This window comes from Paramisgurnus dabryanus, chromosome 20, assembly GCF_030506205.2.
Source record: "Paramisgurnus dabryanus chromosome 20, PD_genome_1.1, whole genome shotgun sequence".
In the NCBI taxonomy this organism is placed as follows: Eukaryota; Metazoa; Chordata; class Actinopteri; order Cypriniformes; family Cobitidae; genus Paramisgurnus; species Paramisgurnus dabryanus.
Window position 1 is genome coordinate 2821521 of NC_133356.1, and position 19851 is coordinate 2841371.

Here is a 19851-nt window from a genome sequence, read left to right on the forward strand (position 1 = left end):
CTATTTCATTTGTTAACATTATTTTACTATAGTAAACTTTATTATAAAAGACCGCTTACATACTATATTACTGTGCAAACTATATGGAAACACCAAATGTAGCACATAGAAAGTATTTGTTGAAATGATTATAAAACTATTTCATTTGTTAACATTATTTTACTATAGTAAACTTTATTATAAAAGACCGCTTACATACTATATTACTGTGCAAACTATATGGAAACACCAAATGTAGCACATAGAAAGTATTTGTTGAAATGATTATAAAACTATTTCACTTATTAACATTATTTTACTATAGTAAACTTTATTATAAAAGACTGCTTACATACTATATTACTGTGCAAACTATATGGAAACACCAAATGTAGCACAAAGAAAGTATTAATTGAAATGAATGTTCTACATTATTTCACTATGGTAAACTTTTTTATGAAAGACTGCTTACTTATAAGTCCATGTTTTTACTTATTAGGTTTTAAGGAGAATGCAACATGTTCCAGGGCCTCTTACCTGCGTGATTCATCATCCAGGTTTTGCACAAATTGTCTAAATCCCTACACACAGAACATTTATTGTACCGACTATAAGCCTTTGAGGTGCAGGACTAGAGTAAGTTTTATTACATTTTTAAACCAATAACACTAAAGTATCATTATAGTAACAAAGTACCCAAAAGAACAAAAGATGCAACTTTAAAGAAAATATTATAGTCAGTCAAAAGTTTTTATTTATTTATTACAAATATATATTTAAATGTTAAACAATATACAAATAAACATACTTTAGTAACCATATTGTGCTCTTCTTTCAAAAATTGTTCAATTCACTTCTTACAGCTATCTATTCAGATAAATGGCATATCAAAGCTTTGTCAGCATGGTGCTATTTAAGACGACACTATAAGGTTATCATCCTGTCGTGTGTTGTTCTCCAGATACGCTTGGAGCTTCCTGATCAGATCGGTCACAATTTTGGCTTTCGACGACCCCTGCACTGAAGATGGCATGCAATCACGTCCTCCTTTGAAGGTCTCTCAAACTGTGATGCCAGGTCCATTGGAATCGGAGCTTCCTTCAGCTTATCTTCAAATACCTCATCAAACACAAGCCTGATCACATCCTCCACATAACTGTAGAAATATTGCAGTCAATAAATCTTTTGTTTTGATCATTTATTTCCCTGCTTCATACATTAAGTTTTTAATTATGAATGTATTTGAAATAAAACATTACTGCTTACGGTATGTCACTTGTGTGTTTTGGGAACATAGCCTTGTACTTTCCCTCTCCTGCTTTTGTTACGGCTTGGTGACATTGTAATGGATGGCTGCAAGGTACAAATACCTGTAAAATATAAACAAGCAATTAATTTATTGTAAAAGTAAATACTACTCTATTTAACACAGTTACTAAAATACTTAAATACCTGCACAGCATTCCAATAAATGAGAAAATCAAATTTTTTTGCTGCAAATCTGAAATCTCAGGCTACGGACGGCAAAGGTATCCAATGATGATGGTGATGGAAACATTGTGAAACGATGCTACTGCCTGGCTTCCTATTATTATGCAGAGAAAAAAAACTTTGTCATCATCAGTTATACATCTAAGACTGGTAGTGGTTTCACTAGCTAAATACATCATATGTGTTACACACCTTTGCTCCTCATATGCCAGTCTGACTCCTTGTACTGTGTGTAATGATGTTGCATGTTTGCATACAGTGTAGAAGGATGTGTCCAGCTGCGAATCTAGGATATAGACAAATAAAACAAACATGTATTCAGTCAAAAAGACATATTATAACAATAGAGTACAACGACTATAACTCGTTAGACTATTCATTAAAACGTTAATGTATTACATATTACATGGCCCAACATTAGCAACACACATTACGTGTTTACTTCGTTTCAAAATCTAAGAAAGCTTCAAGTAAATACAACAGTAAAATACATATAACTTTAAACAAATCATCTGTACTTAGAGTTTCTTGAGTTTGATCATGAGAACAAATTTTACTGGTAACAGTTTAGCTGGTATTTGTATTTGTATTTAGCTTAGCAACTTAGCAAGTTTGTAAACATGTCTAAACCAACATCGATAAAAAAAACGAAAGCCTGCATAATTCAACATACACGTGTGTAAATATGGTACGTTGTTTATGAAATACAGTATTACAACACAAAACAATTAGCTTGCAAGCTTAGCTCTACAAGCACATTATGTTAATCTCCGGTTACGTAACGTACAGTAAAAGGCAAATAATAAACGTGAATACTTACAGCCTGTGATCCAGAAGTGGACAGTAATCCAACTTTCAAGAGGAGACGTCGTGCAAATCCAGCTTCGGTTCATGAGAAGCAGTTATTGTGAAAACTCCGTGAACAACTTCTGACTGGATTTTTCCGGAACCGTATTAAACATGATGTCCTCTGTGGAAGTCCATAAAGTGCTATTTTGCCCTCGCATCTAAAGAGACAGCATCTACTCGAGAGATTTAATCGCTTAAACGATGAAACAAGAGTTTGCAAACAGAGTCAAAGCAGGGACTCACAACCTCCACCATTTTAGCTCTCTTCTGACTCGGCGCTCCCCACCCCATCCCCGTCTTTGAGGGCGTACCCAAGCAAAGCAGAGAGGGCTGAACTATGATAATGTTGGTCTTATCTACGTCACTAATCCCAGGAAGTAAACTGTTGCCTACAATCCGAAGCCGTTTCTCAATATGCGTTCTTGTCTGTACTTGTGTTCTTGTGGACTTGTGAAACGTCATCAGTCGCGGCCCAAGTACTATTCCAATTCAAAGTTCGCATCAAGCCCAAGTTCACATAAAATCCCCGGATGTGTTCTTGATCCGCCCATTTTATCGAGGATGCATCAGAGGAGACTTGTGTGGACTTATGACAGCGAAGTTTCCCAGAATGCATTTCGCGTCAGGAGTTCGTTCTTCCGAGTCTGAACTTGCAAGTTCGAACTACGAAGGACACAAGTCCGAGTTCGGCGTACTTGGTTTTGAGAAACGGCTCGAGTGTTTTTTGTAGTCCTCGAACGTTAGAGACGATAACTCGCGTCATCGTTTTCTTTGAGGTATGTACTTTTTGAATATCGTTAGCATGTACTAATGCACACTTACACACAAAAGGATGTTTAAAAACGTGTATCCCATAATAGGTGCTCTTTAAACGGGATGACAGCGGAACAGAATGGAAAAATACGGGAGAAATACAGGAAAATATTTAAACGGGATGACAGCGGAACAGAATAGCAAAATACGGGAAAAAAATAAGGGGAAATATTTAAACAGGATGACAGTGGAACAGAATGGCAAAATACGGGAGAAATACGGGAAAATATTTAAACAAAAGGACAGCGGAAAAAGATGGTAAAATACGGGAGAAATACAGGAAAATATTTAAACGGGATGACAGTGGAACAGAATGGTAAAATGTGGGAGAAATAGGGTAAAATACTTAGACAGGATGACAGCGGAACAAAATAGTAAAATACGGGAGAAATACAAGAAAATATTTAAACGGGATGATAGCTGGAAAAAAATGGTAAAATATGAGAAAATATTTAAAAGGGATGACAGGTGAATAGAATGGTAAAATACAGGAGATTCCCGGAAAAAAAACAGGAGGGTTGACAGGTATGGAATTTGTACATATTTTACAAGCTAATTCATATGAATTCGTACAAAGTGAGTCATACATAAATGTACAATTATCACGTCACAGGGGCAAAGCAACCCCGGACCCCAGTTTGAAAACTCCTGCTCTTGTGTTTCAGTGACCTTTTTTATTTTGAGTCACTCCCAGAAGCCTCATCGTTCAAAACCTGTTTAACTGGTCAGGCCTCCTGTAAATCACAAAATCACTCGCTGCTGCTGAGAGCATTAACTCTTATTCAAGGCAAACATCACCTCAAAAATTATTGCGAGGATGCTCAGGGCAGCTGTGGAATCTTGGCAGGAACATTTGCACACAAAACAACCTTTTAACATTTTTTCATGCTTAATTATACAAAAAACATCATCTGAGAAAGTTAATTTGCTATGCTGGAGCAGATGTTTAACAGATATAAAAACTGGCAAACTGTCAGATCGTCCCCTCGCCGTGTTTGACATCAGTGAATAATGGCACTCCTGAGTAAGGTTTTCATTTCCTTCATGATTACTGCGTGCACTCCAGATGGAAAGATGGTGGCAGCGAGTAAAGAAAATATGTTTGGGATGACAACATACTGTACCTTTGTCTTTCATTCTGGTAGTCTCTAGCTGGCCAGGAACATTGGACAGAGTCATGTCAGCTCACAGAGCAGGATCACGATTCGCTTCCTGGTTTTATTTCCCCGCGCTCACGCTGCTGTGATTATCGACCATTTCACTATAATGAGGCCGCACAGATTTTGGCCCACCGAGCGCAGACAAGAGCCAAAGCAGGGTGGGATGTGCTCTGACAGTTTGGAAAACAGACATGACTTCAAAGCATCGAGAGGTTGGCAGATCTTTCATAAGATGGAGCGACGCAGAAGGAAAGAGAATGTCTGACAAGTTAATCCAGAGCAGGGGGGAGTTATTATTATTTTGGCTGTTCCTGCTCCATTCCTTCCTCTCCCATCATTCATTTGCTGTTGGAGCACTTTTTTTAGTTTTTAAAGGGATTATGGTGGAATGGAGAAGCTTCTGCAGAAAGACCAGCTAAGTGTGCACAATGGTTTCGGCGCTGATTAGGTGGAATAAAAAATGCTGCTTCCGAGAACAATGAGGAGATTTGGTCTCTTGAAAATCTCTCAGGGATTCAATGTTTCGAATCCATGATATAAGATCCAGCTCCAGGTTTAATGACTCATAACACACATCTGAAGAACAAAGAAAGAACAACATTTGCTTGGTACTCCATTACTAAGGATTGTAACCCACAATTGTCTGTAAAAACAGTTAAAATCATTACTGACCTATAGTTGATTTTAACTATCATGACCTATAGTCAGCCCAGATTGGCCATAGGGAGGACCGGGAGAATTCCCGGTGGGCCGGTCTGTTTTTTTTTTTTTTTGGCCACGAGGGCCGGTGTTATCATGCCACCAGGTTGAAGGTTGCTGTCCCTATGCTCAAAGCACTCACAGCAGCCCCATTCGTGTAATTTGCGGGTGGTTTGTCCCCACCGCTTTATGCCCAAGTTGATTGTGCCCCGACCATGGAGTAATTCTTGCGTTAGGGTCCATGAACATCTAAAACGCATAGACAACGCAGGACGCGCGCTTTCTTTTGCTTTTAAAGTGCTCGCCTGTGAACACGAGTTTTGTTTTAGACATGTCTATATTTGAGTGCACTTGTGGCGAGTTTAGATTTAAAATACTGTAAACTTGAGCGTGACTTGATATGAACGGCCTCTAAAAGGAAAAGGATCTACAAATTTTATTTTTTTAATCTAAGTCATAGATGTAACAATAAATCGTCTATGAATAGTTATTCATCATCAAGAGTAACAAATCTATGAAACTCCAGTGGCCGGTTGCATAAAAGTTTAAGACTAATGGTACTTAAAAGGAACTTTTTAAAGGGCACTGCCCCATGCAGTGACAGCTTGAGATTATTTTAGACCATTTTTCTTACCATGTGATTGTAATTTGTTTATTTTTTTATCATAAGTTGTGCCTTATAATAAATTATGAATCTTATAATTAATAATTTGATGATGCACCAACATTTAGACAAATTTATTAATGCTCTGTCATTTTTAGGTCACTTTGGATCTGCTAATGAATAAATAAAAATGTAAATCCAGCAATAAAGTATTTCTAATGCATGTTTTTTTATTTTAAAAGCATGCATTCTGTTTTAATAAAGTTTAAAGTGAGAAAGTAGCAAGTATTGGTATTGCAACTGGTCAATCCTTGATATTAAAAGTAGATTGGCAAAAAAAATCCTAAATAAATATATATATAGTATTATAATTTCATTATACGTTATATGTATAATATGTTAAATGCATATGCTCATTTTTTATTTTTCGGACACTTTGATCATATAATATGAATGTAATTTAAATGCATCCAAACCTTCGATCTAGTTAAAAGATGATTTGAATCGATAAAGTACCTCATGTTATTTCTCTGATATACCTAAACTTATGTGGTCTGTTCAGCGGTGGATGCAGTGCCTCTGGTTTTCATTACAGTTTGTTCCTGTGATTCCAGTCCCCTGCTGTAGGAATATTAGTGCAACACTTATATACTGTATTTGAATAATGAGTGTTTTTTCTTTGGCGAACTCGCCCAGGCTGAATGAGATTAATAAGGGCCTGTCTGTTAGTCACCCCAGGGTAAGCGGCTCTACGTGGGCAGTTTGGACCTCATCCAGGGGTGAATGCAAAGGTTGCAACCTCCATATTGCATGCATGAAGACCGCTATTCATGGTCTGTCCTCTCTGGAGATTTATAGTGATAAAGATTTCAATAAACATATGCTACACTCTACCGTTTGCTATGGCAAATCTTCTTAACCCAACTCACCTCCAGGATTTGTCTTAGTTTTCCATCTAATCAATCAAATGTAACCTGATCGCGTTATGATTATATTTTGCTTGCGTTGAAACTGTAGCTTTATTGACTGCTATTAAAGGTAGACAAAATAATGCTGTTTAGTGAATTACAGATAACCTTGAGATACAGAAAATTATGCAGCAGAATTTTTGAATGATCCCACTGCTGGTTTTTAATGAATCTCATGTAATTTGATATCAAAATGATTTGATGTATAGATACAGAGCAAAAGTTTAATATGGATATATGTCTACAGTATGTTTTTGTTTAATACTTACTTTTAGAAAGTAAGTATTTTAGCTGGAAAACTAGCTAAATGTTATCACAATGTAAAACTGCATACCTGTATAATATATCACCTGGCTGAGAGCCTCTTATGTATGTTTAACCATGCAAACATAGTTTTAGTCCACTGGAAGGCGCTGTTTTCACAGACCGATCTATTGCAGGGTCATCATTAGATCTGCTCTAAATTTAGCCAATCCCTCCTATCTGCCATGTTGTCCTTATGCCACACTTTGGCATAAAATCATTATGCCAACGCTGTGGCACTGTGACACTGAAGCAGGAGTGTCGATGCCCACATGCATCTGAACTGGACGATGGAAATGGCCATTGTCGTAGGATAAACACAGATGGGCATGTCCATCTGCCCAACCATATGATGACAGGATTCTTCTTCTGATATTTCCCAATTAAACTCAGGTCTAGTCTTGGCCTAAGCTAATCCCTGTCCGAGTAAGGTATACTTCTGCAAAGGTGACAGCATTTTTTTCAAATGTATATTTAGACTGTGACAGTACAATCTACCATTAAGTTACATTAAAGCATACACTGCAAAAAATAACTTTTTTACTTAGTATTTATGTCTTATTTTTGGTAAAAATATCTAAATTCTTAAACCAAGATGTATTTTCTTGATGAGCAAAATAAGTCTAGTTTTTAGACAAAACATATAAAATTTAAGCGAATTTTTCCTTAAAACAATCTGCCAATAGAATAAGAACATTTTTCTTGAATTAAGTGTTTATAAAAAAAAAATTAACTTATTTCCAAGAAAATTTTCTTATTCCATTGGCAAATTTTTTGCTTGTTTTAAGCACTAATTTACTTAAAGTTTATATTTTTTGTCTAAAAACTAGACATATTTTCCTAGGTCATTTTGCTCAAAGAAAATCAAGATTTTTTTTAGATATTTTTACTGAAAACAAGACAAAATACTAAGTAAGAAAGTCTTATTTTTTTTGCAGTGTAGCTATGCAAATCCAACATTGGAAAATAATATACATATTTTAAGATTGGGAGTATTCCTATTCATCCTTATTCAATTTTCAAGTTTCCAAGTATAAATAGGATTTTTGGATCTTTGTTTTTCAGTTGAATGAAACTTTCAACAAAACATCATAACATTTGCAGGCCATTGCTTTTCTTCAAGAGATCAACACCTGTGGTACTGAAGGTGAAAGCAGACGTTTCTAACACTGATGTCATCTAAACATCAAATGGTTCGTTTACAAAAATCTTTCACTGATCTAAAAACTGCACACACACACACACTCATGCACACGCGTACACGGTTGCACACACACACACACACACACACACACACACACACACACACACACACACGTGACCTTACCAAGTTGGCAGTGGTGCTTCAGTGCACATACTCCATGTTTGGATTGATTGATGGTATGCACTGACTGCTTCTTCCAGAGCGTTCCATATGAACTGTTTCTGGCACGATCACGTCCTGATGAAACAATGATTTCTTCATTTAACAGGAGCATAGTGTGACCTGGCTCTTGCACGGTCTGTGTGAGCCAGTTTACAGATCATAATACAAAGTCTGGCAGATCACAAGAATAGAGGCGTCTGTCCTCCAGTGGTAAGATCACTGGTGATTCAAACACATGCTGTGAAATCAATTTAACAGATACTCTCAATACTCCATGCTTTTAAACATTTGAAATAGCATACAGATTTTGTCAGGCTTTTAATATTTTAGTTTATGCTAATTAAGAAAAAAATACCCTCATTATTTCTCAAATTGTGCAATATTTAATAAATAAAAAATAAGTTTCCATTTTGTGATCTGCATTCTTAAAAGTAAATGTGTCTAATGCTGCGTTCACAACAACCGCAGTAGAGGCGACAAAAACGCACTATTCGCACGTAGTTGAATGCTTGAACATTTTAGTTCACTCGTTTCATTCGCGTGTGAAATCCGTACGTGAAATTCTAGTAATTCGAGACATTCACGCGAAAATTCGTGTTATGGGAGGGGCTTCTGCGACTTGCCGCCTCAACCGCGGTTAGTGTAAACGCAGCATAAAAGGTTGTTTACATCGACGCCATAGAAGAACCATTTCTTGCATACGTTTTTATAATCTAAATAACCTTTTTAAACCTTTTTAGGAATGTGTGCATTTGAATGGACACTGAATACAGAAGTCAACATCTTTGATTATTCAGAAACAGTCAGGATTCAATGTGATAAAACATGATCCAAATCAGTGCACCATGAATCTTTGCGTTAGAGTGAAACAGGGTGTACAATTGTGCATAAATATGTACACAAGTACACAAACAAGTATCCATTTAAACCATAGTTGAACAGCATACTGTACTGAACAAAATTCCCATCCCTGGGCAATGTTTGAGTCTGTGTCTATCTAAACCCTTTTATTCTCAGGTCTAATAAATCTGGAAGCCAGCGTGTCAGTTTGAGTTCTCCTTTAATGTGTCTTGGGGGCTATGAAAGGCTCTTAGTTTTATGATACTTTAGCTTTATCTTACACCATCACAGCTCCTGGTATGCGTGTCTGAATTCTGCTGATTTGCTGAAAGAATTCACAGTTCATTCAGAATAGTTATTTCCCCACTCACAGTACATTTAATAATAGATTTTTTTTCTGGTAGAGATGAATGTCACTGTCTATTCTATGATTTTACTGTGCATTTACATATGTTATATGGCTGGGCTATTTCCAAAGTCATTTGGTGAAAATTAGAGGTTTTCACGGGTCCACTGCAATTTGAAAACCCAAGGTCCGACCTGAGACCCGAGCGGGTTTGGGTCTAAAAGTTTCACGTGTGCCTTGGACACAGGTGGGGTATAATATTAGCTGCCTCAGGTCTCGGGTACCTGTAATTTAAAATTACAGTGTTTTGCACACTGTATTGGTTTCCTTGATGTCCTTTAGAATTGAAAAATGAAAATTAATGGAGCGGCGGGCCAAATTGGTTGTGAGGCCACCGGGGTTTCTTTCTGGTGCATGTGGGCTGCTGACTGCACACACATCAGTGCCGTGTCGGACTGGGGTTTAATTTAGTTTTTTTTTTTCGAGTCAGGTCTTTCTTTAAAAAATAAAAAATTGTCCAGGAAAAAAAAAATTCCAGTTGGGTATATTTCTTCGGACCGGAGAAGACCTCTAGTATAAATAGTTGAGACTTAATGCTGCGTTCACACCAGCCGCGCTAGAGGCGTCAAGCGTGAGTGATTTCAATGTACGAGCGTCTGGAGGTCTCGCGGAGCGAATGAGGCGTTTATTCACTAAACAGCATTATTTTGTCACACCATATTCGTGAAAAGTTTGAAATGTGGTGGAAAAACGCGGCGCGTTAACCAATCAGGAACTTGCTCTAGTAGTGATGTGATTACAGGAAGCAAGCGGAGTAGCAGAAGCCCCTCCCATGACACGAATTTTCGCGTGAATGTCTCGATGACTAGAATTTCACGTGAGAATGAAGCGAGTACACTTAAAATGTTCCAGCATCCAATTACGCACGGTAGACGTCAAACACGTCTCTTTCCCTGCAGCGTTTTTAAAAAAAGTTGTCAGCCAGCGCCAGCATTTTTTATGATTTTCACAAAAGTATAATGCCTACCAGAAAATGTTCTTCTATAAATATATAAACATACAATATATCAAATTAAAAAAATTACAGACCCTCTGCTATCAAACATTTGCATATCTGCATTTGTTCTCTCAGAGTTAATTTTGTGCTACTGGTACAGCATGGTACCATCCTGCAAATTTTAGTTTCAACACCAATAAAACACAGCTGAAGCAACTAATCAAGGTTTTCGGGGTTGCTTGATAATTACAGACAGATGACTGAGTTGTAACACAAGTCTGCAGGACGGTAGCTCACCAGGAACAGCGTTAAAAATCATTTCTGTTTTAATAAAAGGTTGTTTGTGACTAATAGGTTCTTAATTATTTTAAAAAGGTAAGAAACGGTTCTTCCAAGATCCTTTGACTGAATGTTTCTTTGAGGAACATCACTGTGAAGAACCTTTTATGCACTTTTATTATAAGAGTGTGCCCAAACACATGTACATACTGTATGATGGATTTTGTTGATGACAATGTGGATATTACATTAAGAGTTTATTCTTAAATCTCTTTTTTTCTGCATCTATAAAAACAGACCCCAACCTTTTTGCATGGAGTACTCAGAGATCCTGGTTAAAGCCGTCTATACTGTGAGAGTCAGTACAGGATTTGGACAACATGACAATTTTACCACTATAATTTGTTTATTGTCCTTGCCGAGGGCCAAACAGCATTCTCAGTTTATCACTCCCTGATATAAGTCCTTGACTTTTAATAGTCTCAGTAATGTCCTCCTAAACTTCCTAATGTCTCTCACGATGATAGTTTGGCAACAGTCAGGAATAGACTGGATATAGGGAGCCCTGGGCCTTTTGCTCATACACTAGTTGACGTCCAGTCAAAACCAAATTTAAATACAATATGCAAAGATTTAAAATAGAAAGTGCAACAATTGTCAATGGCAGATTTTGTTTTTAAACAATTTATTCTCTCACAAAATAATGTTGTCCTGAATTCCAATGCAGTGTTGTCATTATTAATAAAGCAAAAAAAAAAATATTATAACAATTAAAAAAAAAAAACATTTAATCATCACATTTGTCCTAAACCTTTTCATAGTCAAAGTTATATGATCTCATGAGTCTATCATATCATGAAATACTTTCATAAAGCAAAACCACATGCTTTGCCAATTTCTGTCAACTCCAATATGTTCGAGATAATAAGAGACAAAGTTCACTTGACCCAAGTGTTCTTAAACATTCACAGACTCTTATAAATGTTTATTTGCTTTTCTGAAGATTCCAAGTGAATAATATTTTATTTTGCATTTTCTGAATTCTCATTTCCTGTGTTCTTGGAACAGAACCTGATTTTGATCCCATTCCAGCTGTCTCCTTCTGTTGTTAAGTCAACATAAGGCGAAGGATATTTGTAGTGGCCAAAAGCCTGACCAGTCCAGCGCACACACGCACACGCGCGCACACACACACACACACACACACACACACACACACACGCACGCACGCACGCACGCACGCACGCACGCACGCACACAACCTAACACACATAACCTAACACACATACATTTTGTAAAGACTGTTTTATTGTTTTATTGTTTTATTAGGATCCCCATTAGCGGCCCATTTAATGGCAGCTAATCTTCCTGGGGTCCTCTTTAAAATTATTCACAACATAAAAATTACACAAAGCAATAACAGCACAAATTACAATCAAAATAATTCAAACATTGCACTAATGTTCAGGGAAAAAAGAAAAGATATTTCCTCCAAAAAAAATTCTACAAACATAACACATTTGGAATACTAATTTGAGTGAATATTTTGGTAGAGATAAGGGCACAAACTTTGAACCTGTAACCCTCCAAAGACGACTGCTCAAAGGGATTGGGGTTCAAACTTGTGCCCTTATGTCTTTTACAGTTTTTTTCGATTGCTAAACGACAGTGGGCACAACTGGAGCTACATGTGCAAAACTCTAACTACAGTCTGCACTACCAAAAGTCACCTGAGCACAACTCTTAACATATGGCTCAAAACAGCTCCGTGCAGCCAAACACTAAACACAACCCTCACTGAGATAACACACACTGTCACTCACAACACACTGAGAGGAAAAACACTAACATCAAACACCAATACACAAAATACTAACTTTATATCTTTACAGTTTTAACAATTTCAGTGATGTCACACCAAGTAATGTTTTCTTTAAAGAATGATTTATTTATTGATTTATCACAATATTTTATTTAGAACATCATAATTTTTTAGGGTAAATGAAAATTAGCAGTTTGCTTCAGTTGTCTGTAGTAATTTACGGAATTACAGTAATGAGAAAAAAGGTAGAAACTTAAATTACATGAAAGGTAATATTATATATAAATGAAATATATATATGAAATTGGAATTTATATTTATATGAAATTGCAATCAGCAGTGTTTGAAAGGCACAATGCTGAAATCAATTGTGTTTTGAATGTGTGATTCACAGTTTTGACAGCAGTGTGTTAGCATTTGAACAAAGTGCTGTAAATCCACAGTGTTGTGCAGGTTGTGATTAAAGTCATGGAATAAGTGTGTAAAGTTTTGAAAACTGTGTTCAAGCAATGAAAAACGAACTAGAGTTTGGTCCACATGAACTGCTGCTGTGCAGACTGTAGTTAGAGTTTTGCACATGTGACTCCAGTTGTGCCCACTGGCGTTTAGCAATCGAAAAAAACTGTAAAATATGAAAAAGCATTCACTCAAAAAATGACTGGGTTATTTTTAAGCCATGTTGGGTAAATATTGGACAGAACACACCGCTGGGTTAAAATTGACCCAATGCTGGGTGGTTTTAACACAGCTGCTAAGTAATTATAACTCATGGTTGCATAACAACAACCCAACATTGGGTAATTTTTTAACCCAGCATGTGTTCTGTCTAATATTTAACCATTATGGGTTAAAAATAACCCAGACATTTTTAGAATGATTTGATTGGCCCACACACAGTTTGGTGTTTACAGTCTGGTGTTTAAGGCCCACAGGATTTTTTTTACATTTATGCAGACTATTATTCAAAGTGACTTAAGCACTATTCGGACGGGATTAGTTTTCGGGTCGAGGACGAGACAGGGAGAGAAAAACAAAATCGTATTAGCGTAGCGGCCGTTCATATGTATTGAAGTGTCACACAGTGATGTGGTTTAACTCAGCTTAGTTCCAGACAGACTAAATATTGCGGCATAATTATGTTATCCACAGTTGAGGATTTAGCAAATTGGGGGCCCAATGCGAGGGTATATATGGTAAATAAGGGTCACCTTCCGATCTTTAAGAGAAAATGAAACCTGACGACCCGTTTGACTAAGGCCTAAAGCCCCACTGTCGTCGTTAATGCAGGTTCAGTGGCAAACGGGTCTATATTGTATACCATTTACAGGACCAGGAGAAAACGCCAAAAACATCGCAACCCGACCATACGTGTTAACCCGTTTGACTAAGGCCGGAAGCCCCACTGTCGTCGTTAATGCAGGTTCAGTGGCAAACGGGTCTGTATGGCATACTATTCATAAGACTTACGATAGCGCCAAAATCGCAACCCGACCATACATACCAACCCGTTTGACTAAGGCTTGAGGCCCCACTGTCGTCGTTAATGCAGGTTCAGTGGCAAACGGGTCTGTATGGCATACTATTCACAAGACACACGAAAGCGCGAAAAACGCAACCCGACCATACATACCAACCCGTTTGACTAAGGCTGGAGGCCCCACTGTTGTCGTTAATGCAGGTTCAGTGGCAAACGGGTCTGTATGGCATACTATTCATAAGACTTACGATAGCGCCAAAATCGCAACCCGACCATACGTGCCAACCCGTTTGACTAAGGCTGGAGGCCCCACTGTCGTCGTTAATGCAGGTTCAGTGGCAAACGGGTATGTATGGCATACTATTCACAAGACACACGAAAGCGCGAAAAACGCAACCCGACCATACATACCAACCCGTTTGACTAAGGCTGGAGGCCCCACTGTCGTCGTTAATGCAGGTTCAGTGGCAAACGGGTCTGTATGGCATACTATTCACAAGACACACGAAAGCACCAAAATCGCAACCCGACCATACGTGCCAAACCGTTTGACTAAGGCCGGAAGCCCCACTGTCGTCGTTAATGCAGGTTCAGTGGCAAACGGTGGCAAACTATTTAATGCAATTCATTTTAAGTGTTCATGCAGAAAAGGTTTTTATTTATTTATTTGGTTGGTCTGTGTTATGACCGTGAGTGCTTTGTTCCGTGAAAATAACTATTGCGAGTTAAGAACCTTTACTAGACAAATTATGCGAATGCTTTGTTGAAGAGAAAAGTTTTAAGTCTAGATTTAAAATGATCGACTGTGTCTGATTCTCGGACATCGGTTGGTAAATCATTCCAGAGCTTAGGGGCTAAGTAGGAAAAGGATCTTCCACTTTTAGACACTTTTGATAGTCTAGGGATAATCAATAGGCCAGAATTTTGCGACCGTAGTGTGCGTGATGGATTGTATTCTGATAGTAATTCTCTAAGATATGAGGGTGCTAAGCCATTTAAAGCTTTGTAGGTGATTAGTGATATTTTAAATTGGATGCGATATTTAACTGGTAGCCAGTGTAAAGATGCCAGAATTGGGCTTATGTGGTCATACTTCTTAGATCGAGTAAGTACCCTTGCAGAAGCGTTTTGAACTAGCTGAAGCTTGTTGACCTGATTTGAATGGCATCCCCCGAGTAGCGAGTTACAATAGTCTATTCTAGAGGTCATAAAAGCATGAATAAGCTTCTCTGCGTCAGATGTAGACAGTATATGGCGTATTTTTGAGATATTTCTAAGATGGAAGAATGCTGTGCGGCAGACGTTGGCGATATGACTATCAAAGGATAAGTTGCTGTCGAACATCACACCTAAGTTCCTAACCGTGGAAGATGGCACCACAGTACAGCCATCTATGTGCAATTTGTAATCTGACATATTATGTTTGTAGCGATTTGGTTCAATAATAAGTACCTCTGTCTTATTGGAGTTGAGCTTAAGAAAGTTATGTGCCATCCAGTCACTAACATCGCTAATGCAGTCTTTTAGTTTAGAAAACGTGTGTGTTTCGCTGGGATGCGAGGAGATGTAAAGCTGGGTATCATCCGCATAGCAGTGAAAACTTATGTTATGTTTCCTGATAATGTCTCCTAGGGGTAACATGTATAACGAGAACAGGATAGGACCTAAAACTGATCCCTGCGGTACACCGTATTTAACCAGGGAGTGATATGACTCTTCCTCATTTACATAAACAAAGTGATAGCGATTGGTTAGATATGACCTAAACCAGGCTAGCGCCTGACCACTGATACCAACATAGTTTTCTAGTCTATTGAGTAGGATTCTGTGGTCTATTGTGTCAAATGCTGCACTAAGGTCTAGTAATATAAGAATTGAGATTTCACCACGATCGGATGTTAATAGGAGGTCATTTGTAACTCTAAGCAACGCTGTCTCTGTGCTATGGTGGGGCCTGAATCCTGATTGGAACTTTTCATATGTACTATTATTTGTCAAGAATGTGCGTAACTGGCTTGCCACTACCTTTTCTAATATTTTCGAAAGAAAAGGGAGATTTGAGATTGGTCTAAAGTTATTAAGTTCTCCTTGGTCAAGCTGTGGTTTTTTAATCAGCGGTTTAATAACTGCTAGTTTGAAAGCTGTTGGAACGTATCCTTTTTCTAGCGATGAGTTAAAGATATTTAGAACCGGGGTTGACACTACAGGGAATACTTCTTTAAGTAGTTTTGTGGGAACGGGGTCTAATATACAGGACGATGATTTGGATGATGTGACTAGTTTAGAGAGCTCATCTATTGTAGTAGGTTTAAATGAATCAAGATGTTCGTATGGTAGTCTAGTGTTAAGTGAACTAATGGGTAGAGTGGTGGCTGCCTGGGTAGCTACGATGTTTTCCCTAATAGCCGAAATTTTGTTAGAAAAGAAGTTCATGAAGTCGTTACTATTGTGTTGAAGTTTACTATTGGTTTCTGTTTGTTCTTTGTTTCTAGTCAGTTTCGCAACTGTGCTAAAGAGGAAACAAGGGTTATTATGATTCTCATTTATAAGCTTGCTAAGATATGTAGATCTGGCGGTTTTAATAGCCTGTCTGTAGTGTTTAACACTCTGTTTCCATGCTGCGCGCCATACTTCTAACTTTGTGCTTCTATAATTTCTTTCCATTTTTCTAGCTGCCTTTTTAAGAGCTGCTGTGTAATGGTCATACCATGGAGCTGGCGGTTTTTCTTTGAATCTCTTTTTTCGAATGGGAGCAACGGCATCCAATGTGTTAGAACAGACATTGTTTAGGTTTTCTATTTCAATATCTAGATCGTCACAGTTATCTGCTACATGTTTCATTTGGGACAGGTCTGGAAGAGTGCTAATAAAGCTATCTTTAGTGGTGGAAATTATTGTTCTGGCTAGTCGGTAGCATGTTGTAGATTGAGTGATCCTATCTAGAAGTACAGTGTATGACACAAGGTAATGGTCAGAAACTGCATCACTCTGAGGTGATATTTCGACGTCATTAATATTGAGTCCGAGTGACAGAATTAAGTCTAATGTGTGATTACGAGTATGCGTTGGCCCTGTCACGTTTTGTCTAATATTGAGAGAATTTAGAACATCTATAAACGCACGTCCTAATGCGTCTTTTGGGTTGTCCACATGGACATTAAAATCACCAACAATAAGAGCTTTATCTACAGTGACTACAAGCTCAGATAGGAAATCTGCTATTTCATTAAGGAAATCTGCATGGTGGCCCGGTGGTCTATAGATTGTCGCTAAAGCAAAAGAAAGCTGTTTGTGGTTACGATCAGTTATTTCCATATTTAACAACATTACTTCAAATGATTTAAATTTTAGCTCAGATTTTTGGTTTACTTTAAACATTGTGTTGTATATTGTAGCTACACCACCCCCTCTCCCCTTTAATCGAGGTTCGTGTTTATAATAATAGTCTTGTGGGGTGGATTCATTTAAACTAATGTAGTCGTCTGCTTTAAGCCAGGTTTCTGTTAAACAGAGTACATCTAAGTTTTGGTCTGTAATTATTTCATTGACAATAGGTTCTTTATTGGTAAGCGATCTAATGTTAAGAAGGCCGAATTTTAAGATTCGAGATTCATCTGTTAATGTATTGTTTTCTAATTTTATTTGAATCAGATTTGTACCAGATGTAACAAGCGGTGCCCTGTATTTATTTGTTCGGGGAACAGATACAGTTGAAATGTGCTGATATTTCGGTAAGATTGACTCGAAGTGCTGGGATATATGTGATCTTGACATATCACGGCAGCTATGGACGGTTAAGCCGATCCATCTGTTTCCTGACCTGGGCCCTGGATAGTCATACTATATCAGAATTAAGACTATTGATCAGATTTTTAGTGAGTATAGCACTTCCTTCCGATGACGGATGAAGGCCATCTCGGGTTAGGAGAAATGGTCTTCCCCAGAAATGCTTCCAATTGTCTATAAACCCTACGTTATGCTGAGGGCACCACTTTGACATCCATCCATTGAGAGACACTAATCTACTATGTGTTTCATCTCCCCGGTATGCGGGGAGGGGACCAGAGCATATTACATTGTCTGACATTGTTTTTGCAATTTCACACATCTCCTTAATATTATCTTTGGTGATTTCCGACTGGCGGAGCCTAGTGTCATTCGTGCCGGCGTGAATAACAATCTTAGAAAACTTCCGCTTAGCATTAGCCAGCACTTTAAGTTTGGATCTAATGTCAGACGTTCTGGCTCCCGGTATACAGTCGACTATGGTGTTTGGTGCCTCAATGTTAGTGTCACCAGGTGACTATGATAGGGCGGGAACCAAAAGTGGCGGATAAAGGTTCCGTGAAGACGGTTTCCGCCCGGGCCCGATTTTAAAATACACCACTTTGCTTCCTGATCTCCCTAGCAACGCAGAGCAGGAGAAAATGAGCCACAGGTGGGGGAATTAGGCTGGCCGTCCACGATTGGAGGAGGGAGTGAAGACAGGCACATAAAAAGGTCCAAGAAGCACAAAGGAGGAGTTGTTTTTTTGGTGTGAGTCCCTTACTGCCTTGGGCAAAATGTAAACACACGCTCCGTCCCTGAAGGAGCCGAAGGGCGCCGTTGATCCGTTAACCACTTATAGTGCAAGGAAAGAGTGCGGCTGCCAGAAGAGGCAAAAAAAGGACGGGGTTGTGAGAATAATTAAAGGGACACTACACCGTGTGCTTCTGGTGTACTTGTCTACGCTGTGTTGCTGCTTTGCAGAGAGACCAGGCTGGTTGGATCGTGCTATTGGGGAAGAGAGAAGAAAAGGGACAGACAGTTGACGAAGGAATATTGAGGAGTTTCATCAGAGAAGGAGTGAACACAGAGCCATCAATAGTGTAGCAAATAACAGTTGTGGGCAACTAAGCGTGAGTAACAGATGTGGTACTTATCTGAGCCATACTTGTACGAAGAGTTGTTTTGGTGTGTTCCTTTGTGTTTTTGAGGTCCCTGGCCCCACTGGAGAGGACAGCGTGGGTGAGCCGTGGGTTGACCGGAAGTACGGACGAAGGACCTGATGGGAAGCACCGTTTGCTAGTAGAGCAGTGGCCCTGTGGGGAAACAGAAACACAGGTGAGCCAGGGGAAAGAAATCAACACGCCGGGCCTGTGAATACACACATCTTACTCCCATTGGCGGTCCAGTTATTGCCCAACTATCCTCTCGAGGTCGTCGTAGCCAGGTGGCAAGGGAGATTTAAAAACCACGTGAAGTTTATAAGAATGCTGTGGGTGAGTTTCACTGATTGATGGTGTTTACGCTTTACTTGCTGTGTGTATGCTGTGCTTGTAGCGTTCAAACTGCCTAGCCTCAGACGAGTCGCGAGACGACGACATCCGTTGTGGCCTGGGTCCTAAGGAGAGCGAGAATATTTAGCCCTGTGCCCGGGGTGTGTCCACGAGAGCTTCGTTTATCCCTAGAGCAGACAGTGGTGAAGCCCAGTGAGTATTACCAAGAGTGTACTGGCGGACTGTGGGTTGTAACAGTGTATGTATTGACCTTTCCACCAGAAGCACGTGGTGAGCGGAGCCCCGACGAAAGTTCGCCCCAACTCATGACCCCGGTTGGTGAAGAAGGAGGGGGAGTTCGGGAAGCGTTCGGCTCCGTGTCATCAGCCCCACTAGTCCCTACGACGCCCGGACCGTCTGAGTGGATGGGCGAAGGAATACGGTATACCAGCACGGTAGCGAAAGCCCACTGTTCGTAAGGGAAGCTCCGTGTGTGTACGAAGATCCCCAGTACTGTGAGTAACGTGACCTGTGAAGTAAATCTGTTCTGTGCTTATAGCAAATACCTATCTGTACAAGTGAAGCTCGGTGTGTGTACGA

At 38.9% G+C, this 19851-nt stretch overlaps 1 long non-coding RNA gene across 1 annotated transcript in view; it reads right to left on the bottom strand.

Moving 5' to 3' along the window:
- Positions 1 to 1023: 1023 nt before the first annotated feature.
- LOC135786570 (uncharacterized) overlaps positions 1024 to 19851 on the bottom strand; it is a 29147-nt gene continuing 10319 nt past the window's right edge. Inside the window, exons 2-7 of the long non-coding RNA XR_010546950.2 lie at positions 8194 to 8307; positions 2291 to 4868; positions 1663 to 1756; positions 1432 to 1564; positions 1246 to 1349; positions 1024 to 1135 (exon numbers count right to left, since the gene is read on the bottom strand). This is a non-coding gene — a long non-coding RNA (uncharacterized lncRNA). The remainder of the gene's footprint in view (positions 1136 to 1245; positions 1350 to 1431; positions 1565 to 1662; positions 1757 to 2290; positions 4869 to 8193; positions 8308 to 19851) is intronic.